The sequence below is a fragment of the Siphateles boraxobius genome, unplaced genomic scaffold (genome assembly GCF_051911475.1).
Source record: "Siphateles boraxobius isolate OS27281-9 unplaced genomic scaffold, OSU_SipBor_1 65, whole genome shotgun sequence".
NCBI classification, from domain to species: Eukaryota; Metazoa; Chordata; class Actinopteri; order Cypriniformes; family Leuciscidae; genus Siphateles; species Siphateles boraxobius.
The window spans coordinates 5,059,200-5,075,307 of record NW_027509192.1 but is presented as its reverse complement, the minus strand read 5'-3'; the positions used below and the strand labels follow the sequence as shown (position 1 = coordinate 5,075,307).

Below are 16,108 nucleotides of genomic sequence, written 5' to 3'. Positions count from 1 at the left end.
CAAAGTGCTCTCACATAAAGTCTAATCGTATGAAAATTCTACCCGCTAAATTGTAGCATTCTTCACACGAAAAATTATATAAAAAAATCACAGACAACATATGTTCACATTCATTGCAAAATTCAAACGGGATTAGAAAAAAAAAAGTCTCTCATTCACTTGCATTGACGATTTTTCAACCTAGAGGTCCAGCAGGGTTAGCGGAAGGGGCGGGACTTACCAGCTCTATAACCACAGGCATCATATAGATTGGGTTTGTTACACAGTACAGTGGCTACGGAAAGTATTCAGACCCTTTAAAATATTTCACACTTTGTTTCATTCCATTTGCTAAAATCAAAGAAGTTCATTTTATATCTCATTAATGTACACTCAGCACCCCATCTTGACAGAAACCCCCCCCCCAGAAATGTAGACATTTTTGCAAATTTATTAAAAAAGAAAAGCTGTGTACTTATAGCATCATTGTCCTGTTGAAAGGTCAACCTTCGGCCCAGTCTGAGGTCCTGAGCGCTCTGGGAGAGGTTTTCTCCCAGGATATATCTGTACTTGGCAGCATTCATCTTTCCTTCAATTGCAACCAGTCATCCTGTCCCTGCAGCTGAAAAACACCCCCACAGCAGGATGCTCCCACCACCATGTTTCACTGTAGGATTGTATTGGACAGGTGATGAGCAGTGCTTGGTTTTCTCCACACATAGAATTAACACCCAAAAGTTCAATCTTGGTCTCATCAGACCAGAAAATCTTATTTCTGACAGTCTGGGAGTCCTTCATGTTTTTTTTTTTGGCAAACTCTATGCAGGCTTTCATATGTCTTGCACTGAGGAGAGGCTTCTGTCGGGCCACTCTGCCATAAAGCCCCGACTGGTGGATGGTTGCAGTGATAGTTGACTTTGTTGAACTTTCTCCCATCTCCCAACTGCATCTCTGGAGCTCAGCCACAGTGATCTTTGGGTTCTTCTTTAGGCCTACCTCTCTCACCAAGGCTCTTCTCTCATGATGGCTCAGTTTGGCTGGACGGCCAGGTCTAGTAAGAGTTCTGGTCGTCCTAAACTTCTTCCATTTGAGGATTAAGGAGGCCTCAAATTTTCATTTGCTCTGACATGCACTGTGAGCTGTAAGGTCTTAAATAGACAGGTGTGTGCCTTTCCTAATCAAGTCCAATCAGTTTAATAATCCTCTCTTATTTGTTTGTTACACAGTGATTTAATTGTGTGCTTAATTCCCTTTTCTTCTTTTAACAGTTTCCCTGCACATCAACACATTATTCTACATACAGCCATCAGTTTTTTCAATGAAGAATACAGAGAGGATATGCCAAAAACAAAAACTTCATCTAAAGACTTTAATTTTTTGTTGCTTTGATTATTTGTACTTATTTATCAGATAACATATTTTTCTAATGAATACATTTGTATATATTGCTTATTTATTGTCTTTTTCAATTAAATGCTTTAAAATATTTAAAAAATTTGCATTTTCTTATTTTTTTTTCCTCATACATTTTTGAAAACACAATTTGAACGCTGCTATAATAAAATAATTTTAGTAAGCACAAATACAAAAAATAACTTGAAATTAAATAATGACCTTGGGAACAGATAGTTGGGGGTGTGGGGGTGTATAGGATTTACATTGAAAACACCTTTTTACTCAGCAATTGCTAGTAAATTTCACAAATAATTACAAAGAAACAGCAAGTAACACACTGAATTAAACGTGAAATAGAAAAACTGGAATAGTATTTTCTTGAAAAAAGTATACCAATGATCTTTTTACAGTGTATGGTTAAATACTTTTGGATTTTGAATGAATGGCATAATAAGTAATGTCTATAAATATGTCTATAATTGTCCATAAAATTATTTTAATTAATGTCTACATTAGAGGCTGCCATTTTTTCGGGAATCCCACGGGTCACGGGATTCCCGTGGGATTCCTGCAGGATGGGAGTCATCTTTGCTATTAATCACGGGATTTGGACGGTACAGGATAAATGGTTAACGGGAGCAGACGGGAGCGGGAATCAACCAATAGCAAAGACGACAAAAAAAGAAAAAAGTAAATGCATCATTTTGTAGTTTCCTTTTAATACGCCTACAATGTAACGCAATTAAAAAATAACTACACGACCCAGCCGTCCCAGAAGCCATCAGTGCTTTTTGTCACGGCTTACCGCCGAAATTCAAAGAGCAGTGATGGAGGGAGCTAACAGCCGCGGAGAAGTCGATGTGGCAAAAAATTATTTACAGCGCAAAGTCAGAAGTAATGACATGTCTATTAAGTTCACAGAACTGGTCGGAAAGTCTGAAATATTAATTAAGTTTATGAGAGTAGAATGTGACGGTGATAGCACAATGTACGCTGCTTGTAAGACATGCTTAGTCTTAGTCAAGTACGCAAGTGATTCAGGGACGAGCGGTTTGAAGAAGCACACTTGCAAGGCAAATTCGGGAAAGAATCAGGCAAGCATCGCTTCGTTCATCAAGCGAAAATTGCCGTATATGGGAGCGGTACAGGAGCGGGAGTCAGTTTAAACAGGAGCGGGATGGGATTGGGAGCCAATTTACCAGGAGCGGGATGGGATGGGATTATTTTTTAAACTTTGGTCTGGGAGTGGGACGGGACAAGATTTCTTTCTATGGGAGTGGGACGGGACAGGAGTGAAAATCCACTCCCGTGTCATCCGCTAGTCTACATATAAACAATTCAAAAGTCTCAGTCATTTTCTGTGCACGATTGCAAAACCAGCTCTTGAGAAAGTGCGCTCTCTGTTTTTTTTAGTAAAATATAAGCTGCAACCTGATTCCAAAATGAAAGGAGCAAAGTCATTTACACGGTTGGTGCAGAAACAATGGGATGCAGGAAATGCTAAATGCTCCTTACAGAATGTGAAAAAGTAAGAAAAAAATGTAAATTTGTCATCACAAGATTGCATTATTACTGTTACTGTTTTTACATTTTACAATAATCCAAACATCTTAATTTTACAATTGGTTTAAAAAAAGAGGTTCTTAGTTCATTAATTTAGTTAATACTTCACTCATCTGTGTGTTGCGTCCTCTTGTGCTTCATGTGTTGATTTTGTGTCAGTGCTTTCTTCGGATGCTGAAAATTAAATCAAATTTTGATTAGTCGACATATGTGCGAATTAAAACTAATACATTATTAATTATAAAAGAAATATAATATTTATAGCATCCAGTAATCAACTGTGTTTGTAAACAATGCATTTTACTCTTTAGTCACTCTGATGTGAAAATAATAATATTTAAAACTCACACTTTTTAAATTACTCACTCGAAGCAGAGGAATAATCACCTTCAGATGATGCTAGAACATGAAGGGAAGTTAAAAAGCATTAATAAAAATTCCTTGAGGATATATCTGGGTCCGAAATCGCATACTCTCTTGAGTATGTACTTATTTTGAATAAGTTATTACTTTGCAACCATTAAAAAAAAGTATGTTCTATAGTGTGAGTGAGTAGTATGAATGGATGTATACATCCATGTTTATTATCACGTGATCTGTCAGCGTCAGTTAAGTCGTTTCACTGCCATTCACAAATTCTGCACTGTATATAAGAAACCAGATATATTACCTGTATATTCCACCTATATTAAACCTGTATATTTCACCTCAAACACTCCACTGTCGAATGGAATAGTAAAGTGTCCATTATATACACACTTCAGAATCTTGCGGGAGTAATAGGTCACCCGGGTACTTTTTGCCTACTCTTTTATTTTGGGCATACTTCTTTTGTCACATACTGATTTTCACCTATATAGTAGGGAAATATGCGACTTCAAATGCAGCCATAGGTATTTTTCATTCCTTCCAGAGTAGATCCTACCGGCTCTTCTCCTCCTGTATTTATATATGATGGCTCCGGTCCCAAACACCAACAGCAGAGCCAAAACTATCAGCACTGAAGGAATCTCTGATTTAAATGGTTCACCAGGCTCAAATTCTAAAAACAAACACATTAGAAAGGTCACAAACAATTGACAAACACTACTGGGAGATTTTATTATTTTCTTAAAACCAAATCATTACCTAAAGTGATGTCCAATTTGTTGTCCAGACTGAGGTGTGTGGCAGAGCAGCTGTATTTGTGTGTGTCTGCACTGATCTCCAGACTCTTCCTCATCTGGTACGTCCCCTCACCATTGGGCAGCAGATCTCCTCCAGTGATCTCATGATCAGATACAGGCTGTCCATCTCTGAACAGGGTCAGGTTGATGTGACGAGGATAAAATCCTGTTGCCAAACAACTCACACGAAACCCTCCAGAATCTGAGTTTGCTTTCTTGATCAGTCTGACTCGCGGTTTCACTGTTCAATATAGGAAAAATGCAGGCCTAGTATCTTTTTATAATACAATAGACTAGAATGTATTTGTTCAAAGGAATTAGCTAATTTCTATATTGAATAAAATAAGAGAAGTATGTTGGAGACTTGCCTTTCCTCTTTACTTGAGCTCCTCTTTTTTTAAGGTAAGACCTGAGAGTGTTTAGGCAGTTCGGGTAGAACCTCATGATACCACAGATATGTCTGCAGTAAGGGGTTATTGTCATGCTCTGTATTTTTTAAAAGACCCTTATATGTAAACTTGCCATCAAAATATATAATTTCATCTTCAGTAGAGCCACTAAATGCATTCTTGACAATAAGATGTCCTGGTTTGTCTTCGTCCAACAGTTCACAAATACCTAATACTTGGTAAACTCCAAGACCTTTTAGGACAGAAAAAGAGAATGAAGATGTCAAAAAAGACTCAATCGTCCAGTCTTTTTTAAGAAAATAATTAAATTAAATTAACTTACTATCTGTATTATTACTGTGACTTGATCTATCCACAAGAAACAAATACAAATGTTCTCCTACAACAGTATTATCACCCAGATTATACAGATCATCTTCATTTGTAGTATTTCCTCTTGGAAAGTAAGTCCTCGTCTCTGAATCAAAGTATCCAATTGTCATGTCATCCAACATTAGTGTGATAATAAATTCAGGAAATGGAGTGTTTCCTTCAATGTATGTTACAAGGACCCATAAAGAGTGAGAATCTGAAATATTTAATATGATTATCATCAAAATCGGTTATAATGTAATAAAACCAAATGGTAATCAGTCTAATTTCTTCAACCAAAACAAAACAATGACTGCTAACAATGCTGAAATCTAAACTGACAAGGTCTATGAATATGAACTAAAATCTGCTTTGCTTTTCGGTAAATCCGAAATCTTTACCCTACCTGTTGAAACAGATGTTGGAATTGAAAGCACCCACAGAAAAACAAATAACTTGATCATCTTGTTCTCTTCTTGCATGTAAATATAAATATTGCAAGTCTTGTATAAAACTTTGAATGCAAAATGCAAAATATTTCCTTGAGCAGCAGCCTATCAGTGAAGATCTGAGGTAGGCTGTCAGCAGTAGTTTCATCCTGAAGTACTGTTCCAGTGGGTGGAGTACTCATGAATATTCATGAAATTTCCCCTATTGTAGGCGTGTCCTTGAGACAACGTTCAAATTAATAGAACTGAAAATATTAGTGCACACTTCTCAATTCGCAAAGCATAGTTTGTGTAATTAATATGATAAATCAAATGAGCTGTTTTGCCTGATTGATTACAGGCACTCAGATAAATAGGTAAAGACACAGCAGAGCAAACAATGAGCGAGTAACCATAGTCCAGGCTAATACAGTTTTTTTTTTTTACTCTTTGATGTGTTTAGCTTTTTTTTTTTTTTTTTGATGCTTTACATTTTATTTGAATACTTTGATTAGCCTAGCTGTCATTCGTTGACTTGTACTGCAGTGTGTTTTATCAACAATGCCTGAAAAATAAACCTCTAGAAATGTATATGTGGTCTATTAAAATGTATGATAGCCTGGTGTGAGTATTCTCTCATCCATAATTTGAATAAAAGTTTACAAATCTTTGGATCTTTGTTATGATGACACTGTTTGTTCTGATTATTCTTGAACATTATTCAGCAGCTACTTCAAGAATATAATTTTTTAAACTGGGATAGGAATTTATACAGGTGTTGTCATCACCAATTGCATAATATGGCTTCATTTTGTTTTTGTGATGTTTCCACATTGCATTCATCATCATGTAAAGTCGCTGTCTGTTACAATTGGATGTGAGAGCTGAACTCACTGGTAGCCCTGGCAGTGTGTGATCTGGAAATACATCGAGGCTGTTCTCATCGAGTGCCAAAGCCCTGTTTTAATAATTATTTCAAACACCAGACATTCACTTAATCTTGCATTGTTTATGAGTCGATAAGCATAAAACTGTAAAAATAAAAACAATCAAAATAAAACGCTTACTAAAAATAGATGCCATATTTTATTTGTTTACCTGCATGTTAAATGTTACCATTAATCGACATCTGAGAACTGTGAACGTGGTGTTTAGGTTGTCTTTCAATGCAACATATGTTCAAAGAACAGGCACGATGTATATGCTATATGTTCAATTTAATATATACATACAGTTGTAATCAAAATTATTCAACCCCAATTGCAAATCATGTTTATTGGCAAAATTTTCAGACTTTCATCTGTTTTCAATGAACAAATCTAACAAAAATATTTATATTAATATTTTTATTAATTATATATTAAATATAAAATATGAATTAAATAGCTCAACAAAACAAATGCTTCAAGTGGTTTCCCCAAATTCAACTAAAAAAGTAACTTTTATTTGACTATGCAGTTTCAAAATTATTCAAACCCCTGAATAGAATTCAACAAATCTGCAAAACAGCTGTTGTCTCCTGTGGCGAAAAGGACGAGGGACGTGAGAGTACGGTGTGTGAGCGGCCGGTGGTGCGAGTGTTGATGAGCAACACCTGTGAGTCACACCGGTCTCGCATCTCTCACGGAGGAGCGGAAGCATAAAGGAGGAGCGACAACGTGAATGATCGAGAGAGGAACAGGCCTGTGTTTTGTTTGTTTGACATTTATTTTCGGTAGCCAGCAGTCGTCCGCGAGGGGCTGCTGGCGGTTTCTTTTATGTTTTATTTTGGTAGCCAGCAGTCGTCCGCGAGGGGCTGCTGGCGGTTCTTTTTGGTTAGTGTGTGTTTTATTTTAATAAAGTATTTTGATTGTTCGCCGGTTCCCGCCTCCTTCTTCCCTGTACCTTAAACTGCGTTACACTGGTGCCGAAACCCGGGAAGAGGGAGGAACGCACTGTCAGAGAGTCCTCGCCGTTGTGGGGAATCCGCGGTGCCATCAAGTATGGTGCGCGAGTTGCCGCCACTCGCCGTGGGCCGGAGCCTGCTGCCGTCCACTGGTATAGGGGAGGAGCAAGGAGCGGGGGACACGCGGCTATGGATGCTCGAGGCGGTGCGCTGGAGTGAGTTGCCGGGGGGACGGTCGAGCTTGCTGCCGGCCGCCTGGATGTTGGAGGGGCGGCTGCCGTCCGTGAAGGAGCGGAGGAGTCACCGCCGTTCGCCGGAGCCTGCTGCCATCCGCCATGATGGGTAGGAGCCGGGAACGGGGGACTCCTGCCGGCTGCCCGAACGCGGAGGAGTGAGAGAATGGCGCGAGGCCGGTGGTGCGAGTGTTGATGAGCAACACCTGTGAGGCCTCCTGCCTCCTTCTTCCCTGGACCTTAAACTGCGTTACATCTCCTTAATCAATGGCTTCATTAGTTGCATTAGTTGAAATATCTGAACTGGCTAGGTTTGTTGAGTGTCACATTTGACTGCATTTTAGAAATAAGTCAAAAGAATGGTCACAAAGGTAAAGTCTCCCAGTAGTCAATTTTATCCATTAAAACTCATCTTTGATTACCAAAATAACATATATAAAAGTTTTTTCCTTGGAAAAAAAATTCTTCATGCTTTAAAATACCTTGAATGTAACTCTACACCCTTGCCTCATTTAGTATACATGGTTCTATGAATATGCAAATTAGCCTCGCCTCCACTCACTCACCAGAGATCCACACATTGAAGTGATTGGTTACAAGGTACACTGTAAAAAAATAGTTGAGAAAACGTAAAAATGTGCGGCAACTTGATGCAGTAAGACTTTTGGGTTGTCTCAATTATTTTTTAGTTCTTAGTAAAAATACTTTGTTTAGCCAACGTCAATTTGTTTGTTCATGTAATGTTGATTGTCATATTTTGCTAATAAATATATTTTATAATAAATATAAAGCTACACTCTGCAGGATTTTGGCCCCTACAGGAGCAGGTTTGGACATCCCTGCTTTAAATGGTTTTTATTCTGTCATAATTTACTCACCCTCATATCGATCCCAACCCGTAAGACCTTCGTTAAGCTTCAAACTGAAATTAAGATATTTTAAATGAAATCAGAGCTTTCGGTCCCTCTATTGACAGCCTACACTACTACCACTTTCAAGGCCCAGAAAGGTAGTAAAGACATCATTAAAGTAACCCATGTGATTCCAGTGCTTTAACCTCAATTTGATAAGCGATGCGAGTGCTCTGTGTGTAAAAAACGAAAATAACATCTGTGGCAAGGGGGCCTGGTTCAGTGGAGTCTGTAATGGGAGAACGAGTCAGGAGATGAGCAGAGAGTATGTGAAATACAAAATGAGTTACACCTTTTTCTGATTGCTGTAAGTGTAATAGGCTTGGAGAGACAGTATAAAAGCACACTCGTTAGAGAGATAAATAAATAGAGATAGATAGATAACAGCTGGATATCATCTGGAGCCAGAAAAGACAGAGAGACTGTCATTTTCTGGTTCCAGCTGATAGACAGACACAAGTGAGTTCGCCGTGATCTCTCTCGCCTCCGATAACCAGTGTGCGGACCACAGACCACAGATACCACAGACCATTTTATACCATGTCAGACATCTTTATTCACAAAAAATAAATCTACCAACGCACGTACACGAGAGCACCATGACGCATGCGTGTTGTGTTGAATCGAGAGCAGACGTCCTCACCCGGAAGCACTGCACTGTTTAATAACAAGGGAAACCAAGGAAAGAGAGATGCTGTATGCAAGCTTTGTTTATTAAATTCTACATTTATGTTGCTTTAGGTCTTGTTTTGTTTTCTAAAATTGGTGCTTCCAGGATGGGTGAGAACATCTGCTCTTTCGTCAACACAACACGCATGCGTCATGGTGCTCTAACCACTGGAGTCACATTGACTACTTAAATGGTTTTACTAACTGTCTGGGCCTTGAAAGCGAGTAGCTGCAATAGAGGGAAACAAATCTCTCAAGATTTTATTACAAATATCTTCATTTGTGTTTCGAAGATGAAGAAAAGTCTTACATGTTTGGAATTACATGACAGTGAATAATTCATGACAGAATAAAAATGTTTGGGTGAACTAACCCTTTCAGCCTTTTAAAGTCTTTGATACATACTTTACACTTCTTGAATAGCTTCTCGAAGAAACACAGGCAGGCCTTCCAAAGCAGCAGTCCTCCTGTGATTAACTATGTCTGTCGTATAAACATACAAAAGAAACAACCGAAAATCCAAAGTATGAAAACTGTATTTATCTTCAGACAAAGTAACATAGATCAAACCATCAAAACACTGAAATTGAACTTACCCTTTCATCAAGTCTTTCTAGGACTGCATCCATGTCCTGTACGAAAGCTCCTTTTTTGTAAAGTTTCAGGAGCTCAGGTCTGTCAATGGCTGCCATCATGAAGACTCCCAGAAGGTCTTTGTTGGTGATTCGGAAAAATTTCTCACAAACCTGTTCATAACAAACAGTTCAATTGTATTAATGAAACTTGTGAGTTGTAAAAAACAATGAGTACACATTATTTACTGTGATCTGAACACCTATTAAGAAAGCAAAGCAAAGAAAAAAAAAAAAAAAAAAAATTCATCACCTGTTCTCTTGCTAAAAGAGTGCAGTCCACCTCTCCTGAACTTCTACAATGATTGGTTGCTCTTGGTGACCTCTTCTTTTCTCCTGGGGGAAAATGTTAGCTTCATTTTTTTTACTCATTACTATGTTCCTTGCCTTTTTTTTTGTCCGTTCCAGCCATAAAAGTATTTGGTGATGCAGCTAATAGTGCTTCAGAAGGACATCTTCTCTTGAACTGCTGAATTTGCAGTTTTTACACTGCATTAAGACCTATAGGGTCATCCTGGAAAATAGACATTTATCAGTTAGAACCTTAAATTGTAAGAATCACAACCTTATATTATTTAAAATGATAATTTATGAACCATATTTTACACTTTTAGAACGAATTTTATCTTTATGTCCCCAAAATTTAAAATCATATTATGTACACAGAAATCTCTGAATATTTGTTTTTATGAATTATCTGTTCTATACACACACAATAGTCTACATACACACTACACACATACCGCGTGGGTGAAATTTAAATGATGGAACTGCACATAGAAACGGCTAACATACCGTACATAATAGTTTATCTATCCATGCATTGTGTATGTGAGGCTTACATATTTACACATTACACGTTCTAACTTACCTCACCGGTTGAATGTTTCTCTATCTCTCCGCGGTCTTCCTCCTCTCTCACAAACGCGTGGAACAGTTAACGTCCACACATTATAACAGCGCCACCTAGAAACAAAAAGCGGGAAAATATACTGAATTTGCGCTTGGATCCTGATCACTTCAATAAAAATATTAAAATTATGATCTAATTTACGATAATCTGTGTCTAGAGAACTTTAATGAGATAACGTTAATCTTTTTCTGACCAGTGACACAAACGTGAGAAAAAAAATAGGCCACAAGCCGTTTTTTGTCCATTTGCCCCAACTTTACATAAAATATTTTTGTTGATAACACACCGTCAGGTCGGGAATATGCAAATCATTGCATGCATGAAATTAAAAGTATATTGATACTCCCCTACAGCCGTGTGGCAATATTTAGATCCTCAAAGAAGCAGGATGAGCGAACTCCAACATGGCAGCGATAAAACGAGGAGCTAAAGTAAGCACAAAATGGAGAAGGAAACCCCGTGCAATCGGCGCGATGTTCATGCTCATCACGCATGCGCACACTAGGATTAGCGTTGCTGTCAGTTCAACATAAAGTTTGTCCAGAAAACTTTGTTTAACATGTAGCTGTGACATTTTGGAGAATTTTGTTGGACTAACATATATTTGTATGTAGATTCACTGTTATTTACAATTCCTAATATATGTGACTCAGATAGCACAGTATGCTGGACAAATGGTCATTTCATTTTTTACAGTGTAGTTTGCGATGGCAGAAACACCAGCGATTTCAAACCGTATTGAGACTTTCTTTGACATACGGATCAGCAGTATGTCTGAAGGAAGAAGAAAGAAGCATATGCTGAAAAGAACACTGCCTACAGTTAAGCATGGTGGTGCCACGGTGATACTAGAGGTGGCTTCTCACTAGAAGCAGCAGAATAGCCACTTTTAGAATAAAGTGATCAAAGAAAGAACAAAACAGCAGAATTATTAATGGCAATCAATTATTGTATTGTAAATTAAAAAAAAAACATTTAGAATTTATCTAATGCATCACATCTATACAAGACTAAATGGAATATTTTTAATTTTGTACATCGTTTCTGTTCTACCTGCTCCTCTTTTCCTGTACTTATATATGACAGTTCCAAACACCAACAGCAGAGCCAAAACTATCAGCGCTGAGGAAATCACTGATTTAAATGGTTCACCATGATCAAATTCTGAAACAAACATGTTAAAAATGTCACAAACACACTAGAAAAACAGTTCTGTCATATAAAAAAAAAACTTCACTTCTCATTACCTAATTCAATGATCAGTTTGTTGTCCAGACTGAGGTGTGTGGCAGAGCAGCTGTATTTGTGTGTGTCTGCACTGTTCTCCAGACTCTTCCTCATCTGGTACGTCCCGTCACCATTGGGCAGCAGATCTCCTCCAGTGATCTCATGATCAGATACAGGTTGTCCATCTCTGAACAGGGTCATGTTGATGTGACGAGGATAAAATCCTGTTGCCAAACAACTCACTCGAAACCCTCCAGAATCTGAGTTTGCTTTCTGAATCAGTCTGACTCGCGGTTTCACTGTGGAAAAAATGAATCATGAATACAAGAATACTTTTATATCATAAGTGATACAATTTTATAGTAGCATTCTACAGGAGACCTACATTTATGACACTCAAGAAAAAACAATCTGCTTCCACTCTTTTAACCCTTTTATTCACTCTTTTTTCGCAATTTGTACAAGTAATATTTAGTTTGACATCCTGACCTTCTTGTTAAGGTTAAGTACCAGTCCACTCATAGTAAAAGAAACGAGAGACGTGTGTGTGTGTGTGTGTGTGTGTGTGTGTGTGTGTGTGTGTGTGTGTGTGTGTGTGTGTGTGTCTGTGTGCAAAATATGCAAATTCTGACACGCCTGCTGGCAGTATAATTGCATACGCACGTCAATTGCATCAGAATCCTTTTCTTCACGCTCAAATCGACGTGTGCTTCGAATTGGAAGATATTCTACAAATCTCGCCATGGTCGAAGGTGCATCTAAAGATACCTCACTGTCTTTGGCATCCGATGGCATCCATCTGTAACTTGTGCTCGGAGCCTATTGTGGCGCCCGACACCCATTTGTTCTGCGTTGCTTGCATGGGCCTGGCCCACGCCGAGACGGCCCTGTCGGACGACCTCGTGTGCGCCCACTGCGCGGACATGCCAGTGCGCGCCCTTAAGGCCAGGAGAGAAACGGCTCGAGCAGCTGCAGGGATCGCCTGCACCCACCCCCAGGGAAAGGGAGCTCGACGCCGTCAGCTTCTCGGACGCTAGCTTCCGCCCCCCCCCCGCGACGTCGCGTATTTCATCTCCTTTGGAGCTAGCGAGGAAGAGGACGCCATGTCCCTCTCAGCGTCGGAGAAGGACTGGGGATCCCAGCAGGCCGCACCTCCCGAGCAAGGGAGCCCTGACCTCCAGGAGGAGCTCTGTAGGGTCCTTACTAAGGCCATCGCCGAGTTGGACCTTTCGTGGGACGCACCGGATGAGCCAGCTAAGAGCAAGTTGGACACGTGGTTCCTTCAGTCGAGCCGCCGCCAGGCCGCGTCGAAGAGGGGAACCCCGTTTTTCCCAGACGTCCACGAACACGTGGTTAAGGCATGGGCTGCGCCCCAGTCGGCGCGCACCCACTCTGCCACTCAGTCCTTGTTCGCACATGTAGACGAGGCGGTAGCCCACGGTTACGTGCGCATGCCCCCCGTCGAGGAGACCGTCGCCACTCACCTGTGCCCATCGACGTCTGCACTGGGCGCGGACCGCAGCCTGCCGTCCAAGCCCTGCAGGTTCATGGCCCACCAAGCGGATAAGGCGTACGGAGCGGCGGGAGAGGCAGTATCAGCTCTCCACGCCATGGCTATTCTACAGGTGTTCCAGGCGAAGTTGCTTAAGTCCCTGGATGGCGTTGCCTCTGTTGACGCTGACGTCATCCGGGATCTCCGCTCAGCTACGGACCTTGCACTGATGGCCACTAAACGCTCAGCGCAAGCCATCGGTCGCTCCATGGGTTTTCTGGTCGTCCTCCACAGGCACCTGTGGCTGACACTGTCTGATGTCAAGGATTCCGACCGGAAAACCCTGCTTAATGCTCACATCACCCCAGCCGGTCTCTTTGGGAACGCGGTGGAGGCTGTCACGGAGCGTTTCTCTGAGACCCAGAAACACGCTAAAGCTATGAGCCACGTGATCCCGCGTCGAGCGCCCCCAGCTCGTCAGCGTTCGCGCTCGTCATCGGCTAGCCGGGGCCAGCCCCAGAGCTCGGTGAGACAATCGGCTGCGCCGCGCACCGAGCCGGATGCTCGCGCTTCCCGGGGCAGGCAGTGGCAGGGACCCGGGAGAAAGAGCCAGGACCAGAGAAGGAGCCCGCGCCGAGGGAAGGTCAGCGCGCCCCCCTCCGCGTCAAAGCCTTCTTCCTGACGGAGCGGCCAAGAGGAAGAGAGAGCGCGAAGGAGGACCGGACTCCAAGCGCCGTGTTCTTATGCATCGTGTCCCTCATGTTCAGTCGAGCGACGACGGCATATGTGTGAATGTTGTTTGTTCAAACAAAAAATTAATGAAAGCATGTATCCCTTCACAAAAAGAGCTTTTTCTTCCTCTTACACCTCACATTGTGTCACCCGCCCTTTCACGAGACAGCGCAGGGTCACACTCGATGACTATAATGGCATCTCATGGGCACGAGATCGCCAGCACTACACTCAGCCCACTGCGAGCCGCACTCCCACCAGGGCTATCAGCCTCGCGGGAGTGCGGCTCCAGTCTAAACACTACACTGGGGGCGGCTATGACCGCAGTTCGAGCTCGCACTCTGAGTCATTTTCTAGGTGCGTGGGAATCAATTCCAGGCATTTCACCGTGGGTGTTGGGCTTAATTCGACACGGGTATTCGCTTCAGTTCAGACGCAGACCACCCCGTTTCAACGGCGTGATCCCGTCATTAACTTTGCCCCAAAACGTTCCCGTTCTGAGACAGGAAGTTCTCAGTCTGCTCGAGAAAGGAGCGATAGAACCGGTTCCCCCGATCGAGAGGGAGAGCGGTTTCTACAGCCGCTACTTTGTGGTACCCAAGAGAGGGGGGGGGTCTCCGTCCGATCCTGGACCTGAGACCCATAAACCGAGCACTTCACAAGCACGCGTTCAAAATGACAACTTTGAAGCAGATTCTGGCGCAGGTTCGTCCCGGGGATTGGTTCGCTTCAGTGGATTTAAAGGACGCATACTTTCATATCCAGATAGCAGCGCGTCACAGGCGCTTTCTGAGGTTCGATTTCGAGGGCACAGCTTATCAGTACTCAGTACTCCCGTTCGGACTGGCTCTGCCCCCCCGCACCTTTTCGAAGTGTGTGGACGCGGCGCTTTCTCCCCTCAGGTCGAGCGGAATGCGCATCCTAAATTATCTGGACGATTGGTTGATTCTAGCCCACTCGCGAGAGGTGCTAATCGGTCATGTGGAAATACTACTTCGTCACCTGGACTCGCTGGGGATGCGTGTAAACGAACAGAAAAGCGTGTTCACACCGAGTCAGACCACAACATTTCTGGGAGTGTGCTTGAACTCTATAACGATGCGAGCCCATCTCTCTCAAGAGCGCATAAGGTTTCTGACATTGTCTCTGGACCGTTTCAGACCGGGCAGGTCTGTGCCACTAAAGGAATTTCAGAGGCTGTTAGGTCTGTTGGCGGCAGCCTCCCCAGTGTGTCATCTGGGGCTGTTGCATATGCGCCCTCTTCAAATCTGGTTGAAGCTCCGAGTCCCTCCGCTTGGAATTGATGGCGGTATCCTTAGCCCTCGAAGCCTTCCGGTCACAGTTAGAGCGTCAGCATGTACTGATTCGGACCGACAACACGTCGGTGGTCTCATACATAAATCGCCAGGGAGGCGTGCGCTCCAGACTCCTATTCGAGCAGGCAGCGAGTCTCCTGCTGTGGGCAGACTGGCACTTTCTATCCGAGAGAGCAGCGCATATTCCCGGTGTTTTGAATCGCGGGGCGGATATGCTCTCGAGGAATGGGATTCCTCATGGAGAGTGGAGGCTTCACCCGGGATCGGTGCAGATGATCTGGGATCGGTTCGGGAGGGCGGAGGTCGATCTGTTCGCCTCGAGCGAGAACGCGCACTGCCAGGCGTTCTTCTCGCTGTCTCGTTCCCCCTTGGGACGGACGAACGACGCCTTGACTTCGCGCTGGCCGAGAGCCAGACTTTACACCTTTCCTCCGGTGAAGATTCTGCCCACAGTGTTATGCAAAATCAGGGAGGAGAAAGCGTCTGTGATTCTCGTAGCCCCGAACTGGCCGAATCAGCCCTGGTTCGCGGACATGATGGAATTACTGGTGGACTCCCCGTGGGAAATTCCGCTCAGGAGAGACCTGTTATCGCAGGCGAACGGCACGGTATGGCACCCCAACCCCGGGCTGTGGAACCTTCATGTATGGCCGCTGCGGGGACTCTGAATGAGCGGGACGCTCTGCACTCTCGAGCGATGAGCACTATCGCTGAGGCGCACGCCCCATCCACTAGGCGTTTATACAGATTGAAATGGGAAGTTTTCTCTAAATGGTGCCAGGATATCAGTATTGACCCGGGTAATT

General features: G+C 42.6%; 1 protein-coding gene, 1 long non-coding RNA gene and 2 pseudogenes across 4 annotated transcripts in view; all 4 read right to left on the bottom strand.

Annotated features, from left to right (window-relative positions):
• Positions 1 to 16,108, bottom strand: part of LOC143720702 (class I histocompatibility antigen, Gogo-A*0501 alpha chain-like) — a 141,885-nt gene that overhangs the window by 121,939 nt on the left and 3,838 nt on the right. The window lies entirely within an intron of this gene.
• LOC143720700 (class I histocompatibility antigen, Gogo-A*0501 alpha chain-like) overlaps positions 1 to 16,108 on the bottom strand; it is a 116,498-nt pseudogene that overhangs the window by 96,584 nt on the left and 3,806 nt on the right. The gene's annotated exons all lie outside the window — the stretch shown is intronic.
• On the bottom strand, positions 1,887 to 5,454 carry LOC143721260 (major histocompatibility complex class I-related protein 1-like; annotated as a pseudogene). The gene is made up of 6 exons (XR_013196700.1): positions 5,271 to 5,454; positions 4,836 to 5,081; positions 4,468 to 4,745; positions 4,066 to 4,349; positions 3,863 to 3,979; positions 1,887 to 1,942 (listed from the first exon to the last, which is right to left on the bottom strand). The product of XR_013196700.1 is annotated as a major histocompatibility complex class I-related protein 1-like (transcript).
• LOC143720414 (uncharacterized) lies at positions 9,395 to 10,591 on the bottom strand. Its single transcript, XR_013196552.1, has 3 exons — positions 10,494 to 10,591; positions 9,587 to 10,136; positions 9,395 to 9,473 (listed from the first exon to the last, which is right to left on the bottom strand). It is a non-coding gene; the product is annotated as an uncharacterized LOC143720414 (long non-coding RNA).